The 14,878-nt window shown below is 41.7% G+C and overlaps 1 protein-coding gene across 1 annotated transcript in view; it reads right to left on the bottom strand.

Annotated features, from left to right (window-relative positions):
- The window catches only part of LOC136856568 (uncharacterized), a 121,832-nt gene that overhangs the window by 29,448 nt on the left and 77,506 nt on the right, over positions 1-14,878 (bottom strand). The gene's annotated exons all lie outside the window — the stretch shown is intronic.

Here is a 14,878-nt window from a genome sequence, read left to right as displayed (position 1 = left end):
ATTTTTGACATTTTATATTTCACCCCTTCTCACCACCCCTTCCTATCGGGGCTGAACTTGGACTTAAAGGGCATCAGGAGTGTCACCATTCATCTCAGCAACATCGAGAACTATGGATTAAGCACTAATATCTGTCGTTTTCTGTTATTTTTACATTACCCCCTTCCCACCCCCACCCCCTTTGGTGCCAGTGGTGTCTTAGTAACTAAATAACCTATACGAATTTATCATACCCAAGTTCGGTATACACATGACTTACTATCTTGAAAAGAATACTGGCACCCAAAGGGGGTGGGGGTGGGAAAGGGGTAATGTAAAAATAACAGAAAACAACAGATATTAGTGTCTAATCCATAGTTCTCGATGTTGCTGAGATGAATAGTGACACTCCTGATGCCCTTTAAGTCCAAGTTACTAAGTCTACAGGCAGAACCAGCCCTGTTTCAGGGAAACCCTTCATACCCCCAACCCCTCTGGTGCCCTTTGGTGCTAGTGATGTCTTACCCCAAAAGTATTCTTTTCCAGATAGTAAGTCATATACATACCAAGTTTGGTTGAAATTACTCCATACGCTTCAGTAATCCATTGAGTTTCTGCAGTAATAGAGTTAAGGTCCTCCTGGATTAGGCCAAAACCCAGATGTCAAAATAAATTCTACAGAATTAAATCGGCAACTCCATACCCTTACTCCCCCTACCTTGTCAAAACCGCATAACTGTAAACACTAAATATGGTTATAAACATCAACTAGCCCACTTTAAACTAAAAACTTGATGCAAATGGCAATTAGCTAGCTTGTTTTCCCATATCTTTAGCTAAATATACTGTATAATTACACTGTTAAAAAAAAAGGAAACCACTTTTATCTCTCGTATGCAACACACAATAGGTTGGTGTACTGTATGGACAGTACACTACCAAATAACACAAGTATCACTTTCTTTTTCCTATGTTGTCTTAACATAGAAAGCATTAAAACATTTAAAAATACATTGTACAAAATAAAGTGAGCCCCTTTTTTTCTCTTGTACACAACACAGTAAGGTAGGTGAACTGTATGAACAGTACACTACTGAATAACATGGGTATCACTTTCTTTTTGTTTTATCTAAACACAGTCAACATTAATACATTTCGCACACACAAAAAAAAAATTAAAACGAATAAACATTTGTTCTTTACATATGGAAAAAATACTAGAATACAACCAAACTTTTTGATAAGGTAGCGGCTGTTCGTCCTCAAAGGAGTTCCACTCCAATGGTTGCCCCAGGGCTCCACAAAACAAGTCAATCTCAAAGAATTCTCTTTTAGTTAGTCTCATAGAATATAAAGGACTCAGGACCAGAGGGCTCTATCTCCTGTCTTACAATGACTACCTCAGTTTTCCTTCATCCTGCTCACACAGATGAGACAACAGCACATATGTCAGCTATCCTCCTCATTACCCACTGGTCTGTCACAGAGTTCACATGTCCCCAATGTCTCCTCTGGAAATAGTGTTCACCACTGCATTTGTCGGTCGTCATATCACCAGTCAAGCTAAGTACAGTACTGCTCACCGAGATAACCTGATTAAAGTGCACGAGCCTACACCTCTACAAACGCAACTCCGATATATCATTGTATATATACATGAATGTGTGTTTTTGCCATAAGGTACAGTTATATTTATACCCTGTACCCCTTAAACTACTGTAAAATGCTTATAACTGCTTATTTTAACAGTTCACTGCCTAATTTAATAGTTTGAACAAAAATATACCTTAAACTATCATACTAAAACAATTTAATATCATTTCCAACAAAAATACACCCGAAACCATCATCCCAAAACACCCAAAGTCATCTTACACTACCCTCCTTATAACAATGATTTCCTATTTTTAAATTTTAATATTAATGTAAACACAGCAAAATATCTAACATATTTAACCCTTTCCTGCCCAATTGACGTCATATTACACAATAACCCCTACCCCCTTCTTGTCTGACTGACGTAATTGTACGTAAAATTTACCGACATTTTTCGCATGTGTGGTAGGGGTAAATTTTTTTATTTTCGGACAGTTGGTGGTTTCCATAGGCTAAAGCATACCTTGGACCGTGTAACTCAGGCATCGATTTAGGCAAGCAGTGCCTATACTGCGCATCGCAATTCCCTGGCATAGTAAATTTCCCACAATGAAATCAGCTGATCCTACCCACGTTTCTCTCTCGTATCTTACATTTTTTTATAAAATGTAGGATTACATTATTGGAAACACTCTGTTTGGTATCCTCTATTTTCTATAAATTTTTAGTTCCTCTACTGCGCATGCAAAATCCATGGCGTAGTAAAATTCTCACAATGACATCAGCTGATCGCACCCGCAGGCCTGACAGGCCACACTTCTGTCAGAGACCATGCGTACGAGAGGCTGGGTAAACACGTGTGGCTGTTTACATACAGCGGCGTCAATCGAGAACAGTTTCAACATGCTTTCGCAAAGTTTTTACGGTAAAACTAGCGGAAATTTGTTAGTGCATCACATAAGAGATGTCTGGATTTTAGGCAGGGCTCTGAATCTCATTTTTCATTATCATATATATCGATATTTAGAGAATTTTGTTGGCTTTCTCATAAAAAATAATTCATTTACCCAACTGTTATAGCTTTTGAGCTACTGACGATAATGTTGACAACGGTAACATTTTTTTTTTTGTTTCAACAGCTTATAACGTCAAAATGAAACTGTTGCTGTTACCAAAGCCATTTTCTTGACTCTCACTTTATTCCTCAACCTTTCCTCTACATTTTTGTATATTTACAAAGTAATTTCTATGAAAAAAATCCGAGGTAGGGCTCTTCAAAAAAAATGTCTAGCGATAATTCTCACCTTATGCCTGGCGCTCTGTTTCTTACCCACTTATCTATCAATTTTTCACCAACTGGACTTATTCGTTTTCATTTTTTTATATGTCGATATTTAGAGAATTTTCTTGGCTTTCTCATAAAAAATAATTCATTCGCCTAACTGTTATAGTTTTTGAGCTACGAACAATAATGTTGACAACGGTAACTTTTTTTTTTTTTTTTTTTTTAGATCAATTTATAACGTCAAAATGGAACTGTTGCCGTTACCAAAGCCATTTTCTTGACTTTCCCTTTATTCTTCAACTTTTCCTCTACTTTTTCGTATATTTACAAAGTAATTTCTGTGAAAAATAACCGAGATAGGGCTCTTAAAAAAAAAAATTTTCTTCATGATAATTCTCACCATACGCCATCTGTTTCTTGCTCTTTTTTCTATCAATTTTTTCACCAGCTGGACTTATTCAATTCTTTTATATGTCGATATTTAGAGAATTTTATTGGCTTTCTCATAAAAAATAATTCATTCGCCTGACATTCATATTTTTTGGGTTCTGAACGAAAATATGAAAATAAGTAAAGATTTTTTTTTTTTTTGAAATAACTCACATTTTTTTGTATTTAGAGGGCTGGGACTCTTATTCTGACTATTCCACCATAAAATATAAACATTTAGAAAAAAGGACAGCAAAATGAACGTTGTTGGCATAAAATTTCAATTTTTGCTGAATTTTCAAAATAATTATTTTTTCGCACTGTCGAAGCTCCCAGACACATCGGGGCTCATGTGCCCTCAGTGATGTGATAACTATGCAGATATGAAAGGGTTAATACAAATTAAATGAATCTTTAACACAAATTAAATAAACATCTTACAGAAGTGTGACAACTAATAAAGTTAGTAATTTTTTTTCTCATAGTATTGAAGTCGTTCCATTGTCCTTTTTGCTATAAAGTATATTTATATAAGCAAACAGTACCTGTAAAGTAAGAAAAAAGCCTTATTATTAACCCGTTAAGCATTACTGACGGCATATTTCCATCAGCCGCATCCCATATCACAACACCTCCAGCGGAGTAACACATCCTATCTTTTTCAAGGATGGTGCGCTACTGAATTCAGTCTGAAATGCTCTTCTCTCTTATACAAATTGTAGGGATGTCAGTTCGTAACACTATGAGCTAAATTAGTAAATGGCAACTTATTTTGTATGGGGAAAGTCAGCCTGACAAGAGGACAATGATCTCCACCTCCCGCTACACTTCTGGTCTAAAGAGATATTATCACTACTCGTTGCAGAGAATGATGATGACTACAATAAAAGGAAATACAGTAATGGCACCTTTTCCGTGATAAGCACAAAAATTACTCTCTTTCTCTCTCTGCTGCAGATTCCACAAATTTTCTGTTCAAGATAAGGGAAACCCATGGAGTTCCCTTTACTTTTTGTTAACCCAAAGGTATGAAATTTAGTGTTCAGGATAAGGGAAATCCTTTGGAGTTTTTATTAGAGGTGTTTTTGATGACAGTCACTGAGCATGTTTTAGCAGTAACGAACAGATTTTCCATCCAGTTTCTAGATGAACATATAGAAAGTTTGCCTACAACATCAAGTGCACTAAAATGGTATGACACAAATGAAAATGAAATGAAACAGCTCATTAATCTACTAGCTCTATGTTGCAGGGAATGGCATTCAAAAGAATGATTTTTTTCCCTTTTATGTTTCATGCCTATACTGTAATCTTTAGGATATAAAAATGCAAAATAAATTCTTTCATTTTTCCTAATGCAAAATAAATTCTTTCATCTCTTCTTATTCTACATTATTTATTATCCTAATATCTTTATACAAAAATCCATATCAATGTAAAAAAAGAACACACAAAAAACAAAAATTAGTATAGACTAAACAACCGCTCTAGGAACTAGAAAATATGATGATAAGAGAGCGCCAATGTCTCTCAAAAAGGATGCTTAACAGGTTAATATAAACTGCAGGACAGTGTACAGTACAATACTGTAAAGTGAGGCTGCAGTGTACTGTAAACATAAACATGTATTCATGCGTGGGTGATGTGCTTTCTCCCTCACTCAAACTCCCAGCATTCATTTTGGCACCTGATTTGAAAAAAACAGTTGGGTGCTCGATCTGGAGGTGAAAACCCTCAAATTGATACTTCCATTTCACAGCAATATATTCAGAAAGTACAATATACCCTGGTCTGTTATCTTGGTGCGTTACTGTACTTCGTTTTAAGACCCAGTGAAAAGTTTTAGATCTTTAAACGATTATTGGGTAGGCTTACATTTGTTAAAATTGGGAGCCAGTAGGTTTCCTGCAAGACGAGAATTTAGGAGTACAGGCAGTCTCCGGTTTACGACGGGGGTTCTGTTCTGACACCGTATCGTAAGCCGAAAATCGTCATGAACCGAAATAATCATAAAAAATCGTAAGAAAACCTTACTTTTGATCCTTTGAGTCTCCTTTGGGTATCTTGAAAATGATGTAACCTGCATTTTTATTGAGTCTTTCATAAAAAAAAACCCTCCAAAATTTTACCATTCTGCTGTTTTTGAGCCAGAGAGAGAGAGAGAGAGAGAGAGAGAGAGAGAGAGAGAGAGAGAGAGAGAGAGAGATTACCACTATGACTTACATTCAACCATTCTTGTGCTGGCACGCTGAGAGAGAGAGAGAGAGAGAGAGAGAGAGAGAGAGAGAGAGAGAGAGAGAGAGAGAGAGAGAGAGAGGGGTTTATCCCTTTAATCTCTCGAGGAATGTTAATACATTTCTCTTTACTACAACTGACAACAACAAAAAGGCTTTTTCTTTGTTTTCCAAAGATGTACTACTACCTTTACTACGCATTTTTAAAGCACTATGAACACACACACACACAAACAGTGTGCATATGTAAAGAGACTCAAATTAGCAGTATCTTTTCCTGAGAGAGAGAGAGAGAGAGAGAGAGAGAGAGAGAGAGAGAGAGAGAGAGAGAGAGAGAGAGAGAGAGAGAGAGAGGAAGGAAGGAAGGAAGGGAGAAATTGATCTTCTATCCTAGAAAAGGGATTTTGACAAAGGAAAAATCTATTTCTGGGGGAAGACCTGTGTCACCCAGTGAAATGGTTCCAATAGCACACATTTCTAGGTATAATATTGCTAAATATACCAGAGAAAAAAGCCATCCATAATGCCAGGGTTACTACCCCTGGATCGATCACCACAATGGTGTCGGTATGCACAAGGGGTGAGTGGTAACCACTATCACAGGTCTTCATCCTATAGATTTCTCTATTCTCAAAGCCCCAAAATTGGAGGAGCCGTACCAACGATTACCTCCCGCTCGCTGCTCACTACCACTCACGCCCGCCATCTTCATCCCAAGATTAGCACCCTCCAAGCTTGGTATGCTACCCAGGTGGGAAAGGAAGTATAGGGATGGGTCACTGGGTGACACAGGTCTTCCCCCAGAAATAGATTTTTCCTTTCTCAAAATCCCTTTTCTGGGCTCGACCTGTGTCACCCAGTGAAATAGTAACAGAGAATCAGCCATACAATAGCTTGGTGGTACCCTCCAAAGATTACCTTAATGGAGCTAAATAAAACTAAGAGAAAATTACTGTGTTTTAATAATCCCAAATATAAGTTCAAAAAACATAATTAAAAACTATAAGGCACACAGTCTAAAAATATAAAATAACCAACACCAAGACACTTAAGGCTAACAGATTATGATTTAAAAAACAGGATATCCATGATATGGGCAGGAGTCAGGCTGTGAAGCAGACCTGACCTAGACGTTAGAAAGCAGGGCAAGCAAGCGAGGCAGGTAGGCGAGAGAATATACCGATAGGTAATTACAAACAATAAGGAAAAACAAAAGTTACATAAACTAGTCTTGAGCTGGACCAGGAGGAACAATACTTCCTGCAGCTACCGTGGAATATTTAAGAGCCTCTAGGGACTTAAGATAGTGGCGTTTAAATACTGTTGGTGATTTCCAGCCCGTATACTTTTTAAGGTCATCAAAGTTCATATTGTGAAAATAGTTAGCTGAGGTGGCCACTGCCCGAATATCATGTACCTGGGGTACTGAATCCGGGTTTGCCTGTTTAATAAAATAAAGAATTTGTTGCCTGATGGCCTTTAAGGAAATGGTACCTCCATTTTCCCTAACAAAAAGAGGGCCTGAAATTCTCTCAGAAGTTCTATTTAAATAAGCTTTTAAAGTGTTAACTGGACATAAAGACAGATCCTGTGGAAGGGGAATAATCTTCCAAGGAGACCATCTATTTTGTGGATCCTCATTCTTTGCTAGAAAACTGAGATCCGGAGGCAACAGAACTTCTCCTGACGGGAGGAAATCAACATGATTCGGTTCTCTAGAAAGAGCAGACAGTTCAGAAATTCTAGCCCCTGAGGCTAGACTTACTAGGAATAACATTTTCCTTAACAGACTCAGGTATGTACATAATTCGTTATCAGTGTCTTGATGCCAATTTAAGTACATCATTTAAGAACCAGGAAACCGTGTGTGGACGGGTTGCTGGTCTAAGACGAGCGCATGCTTTAGGAATTGACGAAAAATATGAGTCTGTAAAGTTAATATTAAAGCCATGTAAAAATATTTTTCTTAAAGCAGATTTTGTTGTAGTAATAGTAAATGATCTGAAGAAAGAGATTGCTAGATTCGTGGTCATTTTCTGAGCTTCAGATTCCCTTAGAAATAATGCTAACTTTTTAACTGCTGAGTCATATTGTCTGAGAGTGTATTCCCTCTTACCTGACTCTATGAACAGTGCATTAAGAGGGTCAATGTTAGCGTCTTTCTGAGCTGCAAACTTCATGAAGTCCATAAAGCTAGGGCATTCAGAATTCTTGAGGAAGCTGACACAGTCCAAGTTTGCACTACTTGTGTCAATCTTGGATTGGGGATCTGTTTGTGCCGGAGCTTCAACTCTAGCAGTAAAGGAAACCAACTGGTCTTCGGCCAGTTGGGTGCCACAAGTGCTATTTGACCTTTGAATGATCTGAGTTTGTGTAAAACCTTCATCAACAGGTTTATAGGTGAAAACAGATAGATCCTTTGCCATCTGTTCCAGTCGATTGACATCGCATCTGTGGAATGAGCTAGAGGGTCTAGATTGGGAGCAATGTAACACGGAAGCTTGTGGTTGCTCTCTGTGGCAAACAGGTCTACCTGGAGACCCGGTACCTGAAGACAAATCCACTCGAACGATGTCCTGTCCAAGGACCATTCCGACTCCAGTGGGGTTGTCCTGGACAGTGAATCTGCAATGACATTCCGAACACCTGCCAGGTGGGTAGCTGACAGGTGCCAAAGATGTTTCCTTGCCAGAGAGAAAATTGCAATCATTACTTGATTGATATGGCTTGATTTGGAGGCCCCTCTGTTTAGGCAATGCACCACTACTGCACTGTCCAGCACCAGTCTGATGTGAATCTGTCTGGCTGGACGCAGTCTCTTTAATGTTAGAAATACTGCCATTGCCTCTAGAATGTTGATATGGAACTGACGGAATACTGTCAACCATGTTCCCTGAACTTTCTTGTGTTGGGAGTATCCTCCCCATCTGCTTAGGGAAGCATCCGTATGGAGCACTAGCGATGGAGGGGGAAATTGAAGAGGCACTGACCTTGCCAAACTCTTGATTGTCGACCATGGCCGAAGCCTCTTCCTCAATATCTGCGGAATCAGAGACAGCTTGTCTCTGTTTCTGCTGTTGGCTCGTTTCCACCATACCCTGTTTATATCCTTCAGTTTGGCTTTTAGTAGCAAGTCTGTTACTGAAGCGAACTGAAGAGAGCCTAGAACTCTTTCCTGGGTACGACGAGAGGCTCTTTTGTTTTTGAGGAACTGTCTGGTAGCTTTGGCTATTTCCCTCCTTTTGGCTGGCGGAAGTGACAGTTTGTGTGTGTTTAGGTCCCACTGGATTCCCAACCACTGAAACTGAGCCGCCGGAACTAGACGGGATTTCTTCCTGTTTATTTGGAAACCCAAGTATTCCAAGAAGTTAATTACTGTGAAAGTTGCTTTTCGACATTCCTTGATGTTGGATGCCCAAATTATCCAATCGTCCAGATATGCGGCCAGCATAATCCCTTGGGCCCGTAGCTCTTGGACTACTGTCTCTGCCAGTTTGGTAAAGATTCTGGGCGCTATGTTGAGCCCGAATGGCATGACTCTGAACAAGTATGCTTGTTTTCCTAGTCTGAACCCTAGGTAAGGGGAGAAGTTTCTCGCAATCGGGACGTGATAATAAGCGTCTGAAAGATCTATAGAGGTGGTGACGGCCCCACGGGGAAGTAGGGTCCGTACCTGCGAGATTGTAAGCATGCGAAACTTGTCGCATTGAATGTATAAGTTGAGACGAGACAGGTTCAGAATTACTCTTTGCTTGTCTGAGTCTTTCTTCGGGACACTGAACAGACAGCCTTGAAATTTCAAGCGTCTGACTTTCTTTATTGCCTTCTTTTGCAGAAGTTCTTTTGCAAAGTCCAGTAAGTCTTTGGATGGATGTTGATGGAATCTGACTGGCGGAGGAGGCCCCATGCTCCAGCTCCATCCCAGACCTTTGGAGATTATGCTGTGGGCCCATGGGCTGAAGGTCCAATGGTCCCTGAAGAGATATAATCTCCCGCCTACCTGTGGGGTCTCATTAATTGGGAGGCCTTACTTCCTCTGCTTCCACGGCCTCCTCTTCCACGTGAGAGAGGTCTGGATACTGCTCTACCTCTGTAGGCGGCTCTAGCCCTGCTTCCCCTCGCATGCCTATTGTAGCCCCGAAACGCCCCTTGGCTTTCAAACGAGGCGTTGAAAGCTGGGGACGTCACGAAAGCTGGCGGAGCAGAAGCTTGCTGAGCCAGCTTGCTGAACCTTTTCCTTTCCTTAGGTTGAGGTCCGGAGATCTCAGAGAACATCCTTTTGAAAGGAAGACCCCAGCGAGAGTGAAGGCTCTGGTTCGCTCTAGTTGCATCTGCCATAACATTACTGACCTCATCCTCTGGGAAGAGGTTAGGTCCCCAGATAGAGCTCTTCATGAGTCTATTGGGCTCATGCCTGATGGTGGCGTCTGCGAAGATGTGTTTCCGGCAGTTCTGTCTCGCAACCACAAGGTCATAAAGGTCCGATTGGAAGGACGCCAATAACGACTTCGTGAGGACCTGAAACAGAGGTTCGTCATTATAAGCTAATGCCGTTACCTCTGAGATGGTGACGGAATGCAGGGAGCGACTCAACCTGCACTTAGCCTCAAACTCCGCCTTGAGCAGAGCCTCCGGAATTCTGGGAAGATGCTCGCTGAACAGGGTGGAGGCACACTCGGGATCGAGTTTCCCAACCGTAAAAGTTGCCGGAGCTCCCAACCAACGCTCCGAATCTCCGGGAAGAGAAGGGAAGTAGGATCTGTCTCCGGAGTTGAGGCATAGGCTTGCCATCTATCCCAGCCTGGAGGGTCAGCTCTGCAATCTTAGTAGTGCAGGGGTAGGGATGGCGTCACCTACGGAGAATATCATGAAACTTCCCTTAAAGGGAGTAAGTTTCGTGTTCTCGCACTCCCAGTCGGTGAGAGCGCGCATTAGGGTGGATTGAGCTTGGTCTCTGGGAAAAATGACTGTTTCTTTAGGGACCTTATCAGACCTAATCCAGGCTTCCTCAGTTAACCTGGCAAAGCCTGGATAGGGAGGCACTAGGTCGGCTGGAAAGAACTCCAGTTCTTCCAGACGACGAGTGCCCAAACCTTCAATGGTCAGTGTGCCATTATGCAGGGGAGCATGCAGGGCCAGCCGCCACGGGTTTCCCTTATCAAAGGGGGGCAGTTTGGAGGCATCCGGGACAACATGTGATTGTTGTGCTGCTCCGGATCGAATGAATCCGGAGAGCAAGCTTTCCTGGGCCTGCACCTTTTGTGCCAATGACAGCACTGACTCTCCGGAGGTCTGCAAGCTTGTGACAAGCTGAGTCGAAAGATCTTGTAGCCTAGCTTCTACCTTGGAGTCGATCCTCTGCATCAGCAGTTCGACAAAGGCCTCGGAGTCAAAGCTAGGCTGTGGGGGCTTAGCCTTTGAATCTCTGGACCTCGACCCCTTAGAAGAGGGAGTAGCCTTACTTGAGGACGTCACCGGTTTGGGAGCCAGTGACGACCTAGAGGGAGCTGGCGGATTAGACCTTTGAGGTCTAGAGGACTTTGGTAAGTCCTTCTTTTCAGAGATTTCACCTTGGGCATAACAGACTGAGATCTGTCCCCAAGGTTAGCTGACTTCTGAAATCCCTGGAAGGAAGAGGAAGAAGAAGAAGGTGAACTAAATAGGGTTCTATTTAAACTAACCTCACCTGCCTCACTTACCACCCTACCTTCTACCTGTTGGTCATCCACGCTCATGGGTTCCAGGTGGATGTTAATAGCCGCCACCTCTTCCGCCACCTCTCCGCACAGGTTGTCGTCTTGGGAGGGTTGCGTCTCTTGCCTGATCTTCTCGATGAGTGGGGCGCCAACTCCCCGGCTGTCGCGGCGGAGATCCGGGCACCTGGATAGAGGAGATTACAGATCTCCTCCAACAGCACGTAGGGGTTGCCAGACGCAACGTGCCTCCCAAATCCGCCGACCCAGGTCTTCAGGGTCGACAGCGAAGAGGCACGGATTGCTGGGTTAGACTGGAAGAGAAGGTAGGACTTACAGAAAATATTCTCCCAATTTTCGTATATATACATATGAGCCATCAAAATCAAAAAGGAGACTAAAGGTTAGCAGTCTCCTATCACTTACTGACTCATCGGACACTAGCTCGTAAAGAGCGTAGCAAATTTCACAGCCATCCGGGTGCCAAACGGTCAGGTCCCCAACATGTACTGCACAGCTGGAGTGCGAGCGGCACACCTCGTGGCCGCAGGGTTGCTGGAGAACGGCCGAGCACCCTGGCTCCTGACAACGTACCATCTGTAAGTGGAATGATGGTACATGAGTATCATTAAGGCAAGACCCGCCGGACTAAGTCCGGCGGCCACAGTTTACCTTAACATAGATTATGGGTGATGATACATGTGAATCAACAAGGCAAAACCCGCCGGAACTGAGTCCAGCAACAAAAGTCTAAAAACATAGATTATACTACCGAATGGTTAACTACTATATACTGTATATGTTATAAACAGGTACTCTATGATACTCCGCCATGATTAGTCACTGAAATCTCATTGTGTCTCATGGGATCGGCGTAATAGGGGTGGAGTAGGGGGGTCGCATATAGCCCCTTCTCAAACGCCCAGGGCGGAAACCATATAATGGAAACCGCCAAACAACTGTGAACCATATCCACCGGAGTGGTTAAGTGGACAAAAAACAACGAAAGATCAGACTAGCCCAGCGGAGAAATGAATTCTAACATATTGTAACTGTTATTATGCATCCACGGGACAATGTTCGACGCTCCAGCTACTAACTACTAAAAGCAATTAGAAGCGAGCTAATGAAACACCGCCCGTAGGGGAAAGGTAGTTGAGTGGCGGAAACCCGGCGAATAGCGACCGGTCAGGTGGGTAGCACCCTCCGGAAGCCAACTATAACCTCCTTACGGGGGTGCCGAACGCAAGTGAACAGCTTTCCTCTTACGAGGGTGTCGCTCAGGCAACGCCGCCAAATTCTAATCGTTATGGTAAAAAAGGGGGGGACTCGGCTACATACACGAAAATACGGAGTTAACTGATCCTAGCCTACCCTCCAAAAAACAAAGCTTCTTGGCATGGTCAGGAAGGCCAGGATTAATGCCACTGGTGTGGGGAGAGAAGGACCTATGTCCTAACTCAGCCACACTCCCCAAAACCCAAAACCGAGACAGCTTGGTCAGGTGGCAAAATATGAAGTGAGGAGCCTTCTCACTAATCTAACCTTACCTTCCAAAAACCTAACGGCCTGGCCAGGTGGGCTAAATGTGAATGAGGAACTCGCTCACTAACCTAACCTCACCTTCCAAAAACCTAACGGCCTGGTCAGGTGGGCTAAGTGTGAACGGGAGAACTCCCTCACTAGCCTAACTCCCAAAACCGTAAGATGGCCTGGTCGGGAGAGCTAGGTAGCCTGAACATCGTGTAAGAGCACTGTCATGCCTAGCCTCTGTAGGTTAGGCTAAATAACTACCTTATATTAGAATTAAAACTACCTAGTATGAACAACAAAAATATATAAGTCAACCATTCGTGATGTGGGTTAGCCTAAAGATTAACATATATAAATACATATATAAATACATAATTGACTCGGCAGCAGAGAAGGTCCAGGAAACATGGGTTATATTGGTAACGTTAGGTACCAAAATGGCCTCCCCTGATGCCGAATCACATGCATAAATTAATCCAGGAATGGACATTACATCCATCCTTGTACATATCAGCTATCATCATGATCAAATAATTTACACCATCGAGAAGGTACCAGCTTGCTGGTGGAGGAAGGAGACCGATGAAAAGACTCAAATTCTATTATCAGAAAAGGGGGTAGCCTAGTTCTGTCATGATACCCGGATCCTCATCTCCTACCAGCGACATGGTAAATTCTCCAATTGAGCTCCAACTGAATGGAGTATAGATAAAAACTAGAATTCGTTCTTTTAATAGAAAAGTTGAGATTGAAGGTCGAAAACGGGAAAGAGGCACACATACAGCCCACGCTCAGCTGCGTAACAGAACTGTTTACACTGGTAAACAATATTTACGTACAATTCATAATTACAATGCCTTTGCGTTAAACAAACCAATCAGAAATAGTACTCAACTTAGATGGTGGGAAAATCTCGGTGGAAGACATGATGAGCTGCCAAAAAACAGAACACAATCACAAAGCAAAAAGTTTTACGTGTTCGCGTGGCTTGTGCTAAGATTGGAATGAAGATGGCGGCCGCGGAGGGCTCCCAGTGGGTGAGCGGGAGGCAATCCTTGGTATGGCACCCCCAAATTTGGGACTTTGAGAATAGAGAGATCTATAGGATGAAGACCTGTGATAGTGGTTTCCACTCACCCCTAGTGCATACTGACACCATTATGGTGCTCGATCCGGGGGTAGTAACCCCGGCATTATGGATAGCTTTTTTCTCTGGTATATTTAGCAATAGTTATACCTAGAAATGTGTGCTATTGGAACCATTTCACTGGGTGACACAGGTCGAGCCCAGAAATGCTTATACAGGTATTATCCTACTTATGAAGGGGTTAGGTTCCAAAAACCCATTGTTTGTTGGAAAAACGTATCTCGAATATAGCCTAGCCTACACTAGGGTATTCAGTACCATGTATACATACAGTATACAGTATGGTAGCCTAGCCTACACTTTAAAGTATACTCTATACATACACCGTATGGCAATTATTAATATCAGCTAATTCTGGAAGTTCATGCAGAGTGACTTATGATAATTCAATACAAAGAGAAATTGAATAACAAACAAGAATTAGCCTAGCCTACACTATGAATATCGTATACATATATGGTAGCCTAGCCTACATTATACTGTACTCTATATTCACATATTAATATTGTATTATACAACATCATCACAACAAATATGCATCTTTTACATGGATCTTTTAATATGTTATGCTTTAATTCATTGCATCGAATAATATTGTATATATTCTTATTTTGCTTTTGCATTATAAATTGCAATCATACTGATCAATGATTTGGTTTGGAAATCGATTATGCAGTAAGTTTATTTTGCTGCACTGAACTCAGTTCAGAGCGCTTTTCTTCCTTCTGGTTAGCGTAAATGAATCTCTAGATACTTTATTTATATGGGGCAAGGTTATTTTTCATTATACAAAGTGTTTTTAAGTTGAAATATAACTTAAATATGTCTCATTGTGAAATTAATTTAGCTATTTTTTCGTTAATAGATGATGTTGGCCAGTTGGGGGCATGTTTGTTTTGTGTAAAAAAAAATCAAGATTTCGTTCGCTATTTTCACTCGATATCATCATAATATGAGCTTTATGTATTTATCATTTATCGGC

This window comes from Macrobrachium rosenbergii, chromosome 36 (genome assembly GCF_040412425.1).
Source record: "Macrobrachium rosenbergii isolate ZJJX-2024 chromosome 36, ASM4041242v1, whole genome shotgun sequence".
NCBI classification, from domain to species: domain Eukaryota; kingdom Metazoa; phylum Arthropoda; class Malacostraca; order Decapoda; family Palaemonidae; genus Macrobrachium; species Macrobrachium rosenbergii.
The sequence above is the reverse complement of the archived record's forward strand: the minus strand, read 5'-3'. Positions and strand labels throughout refer to the sequence as shown.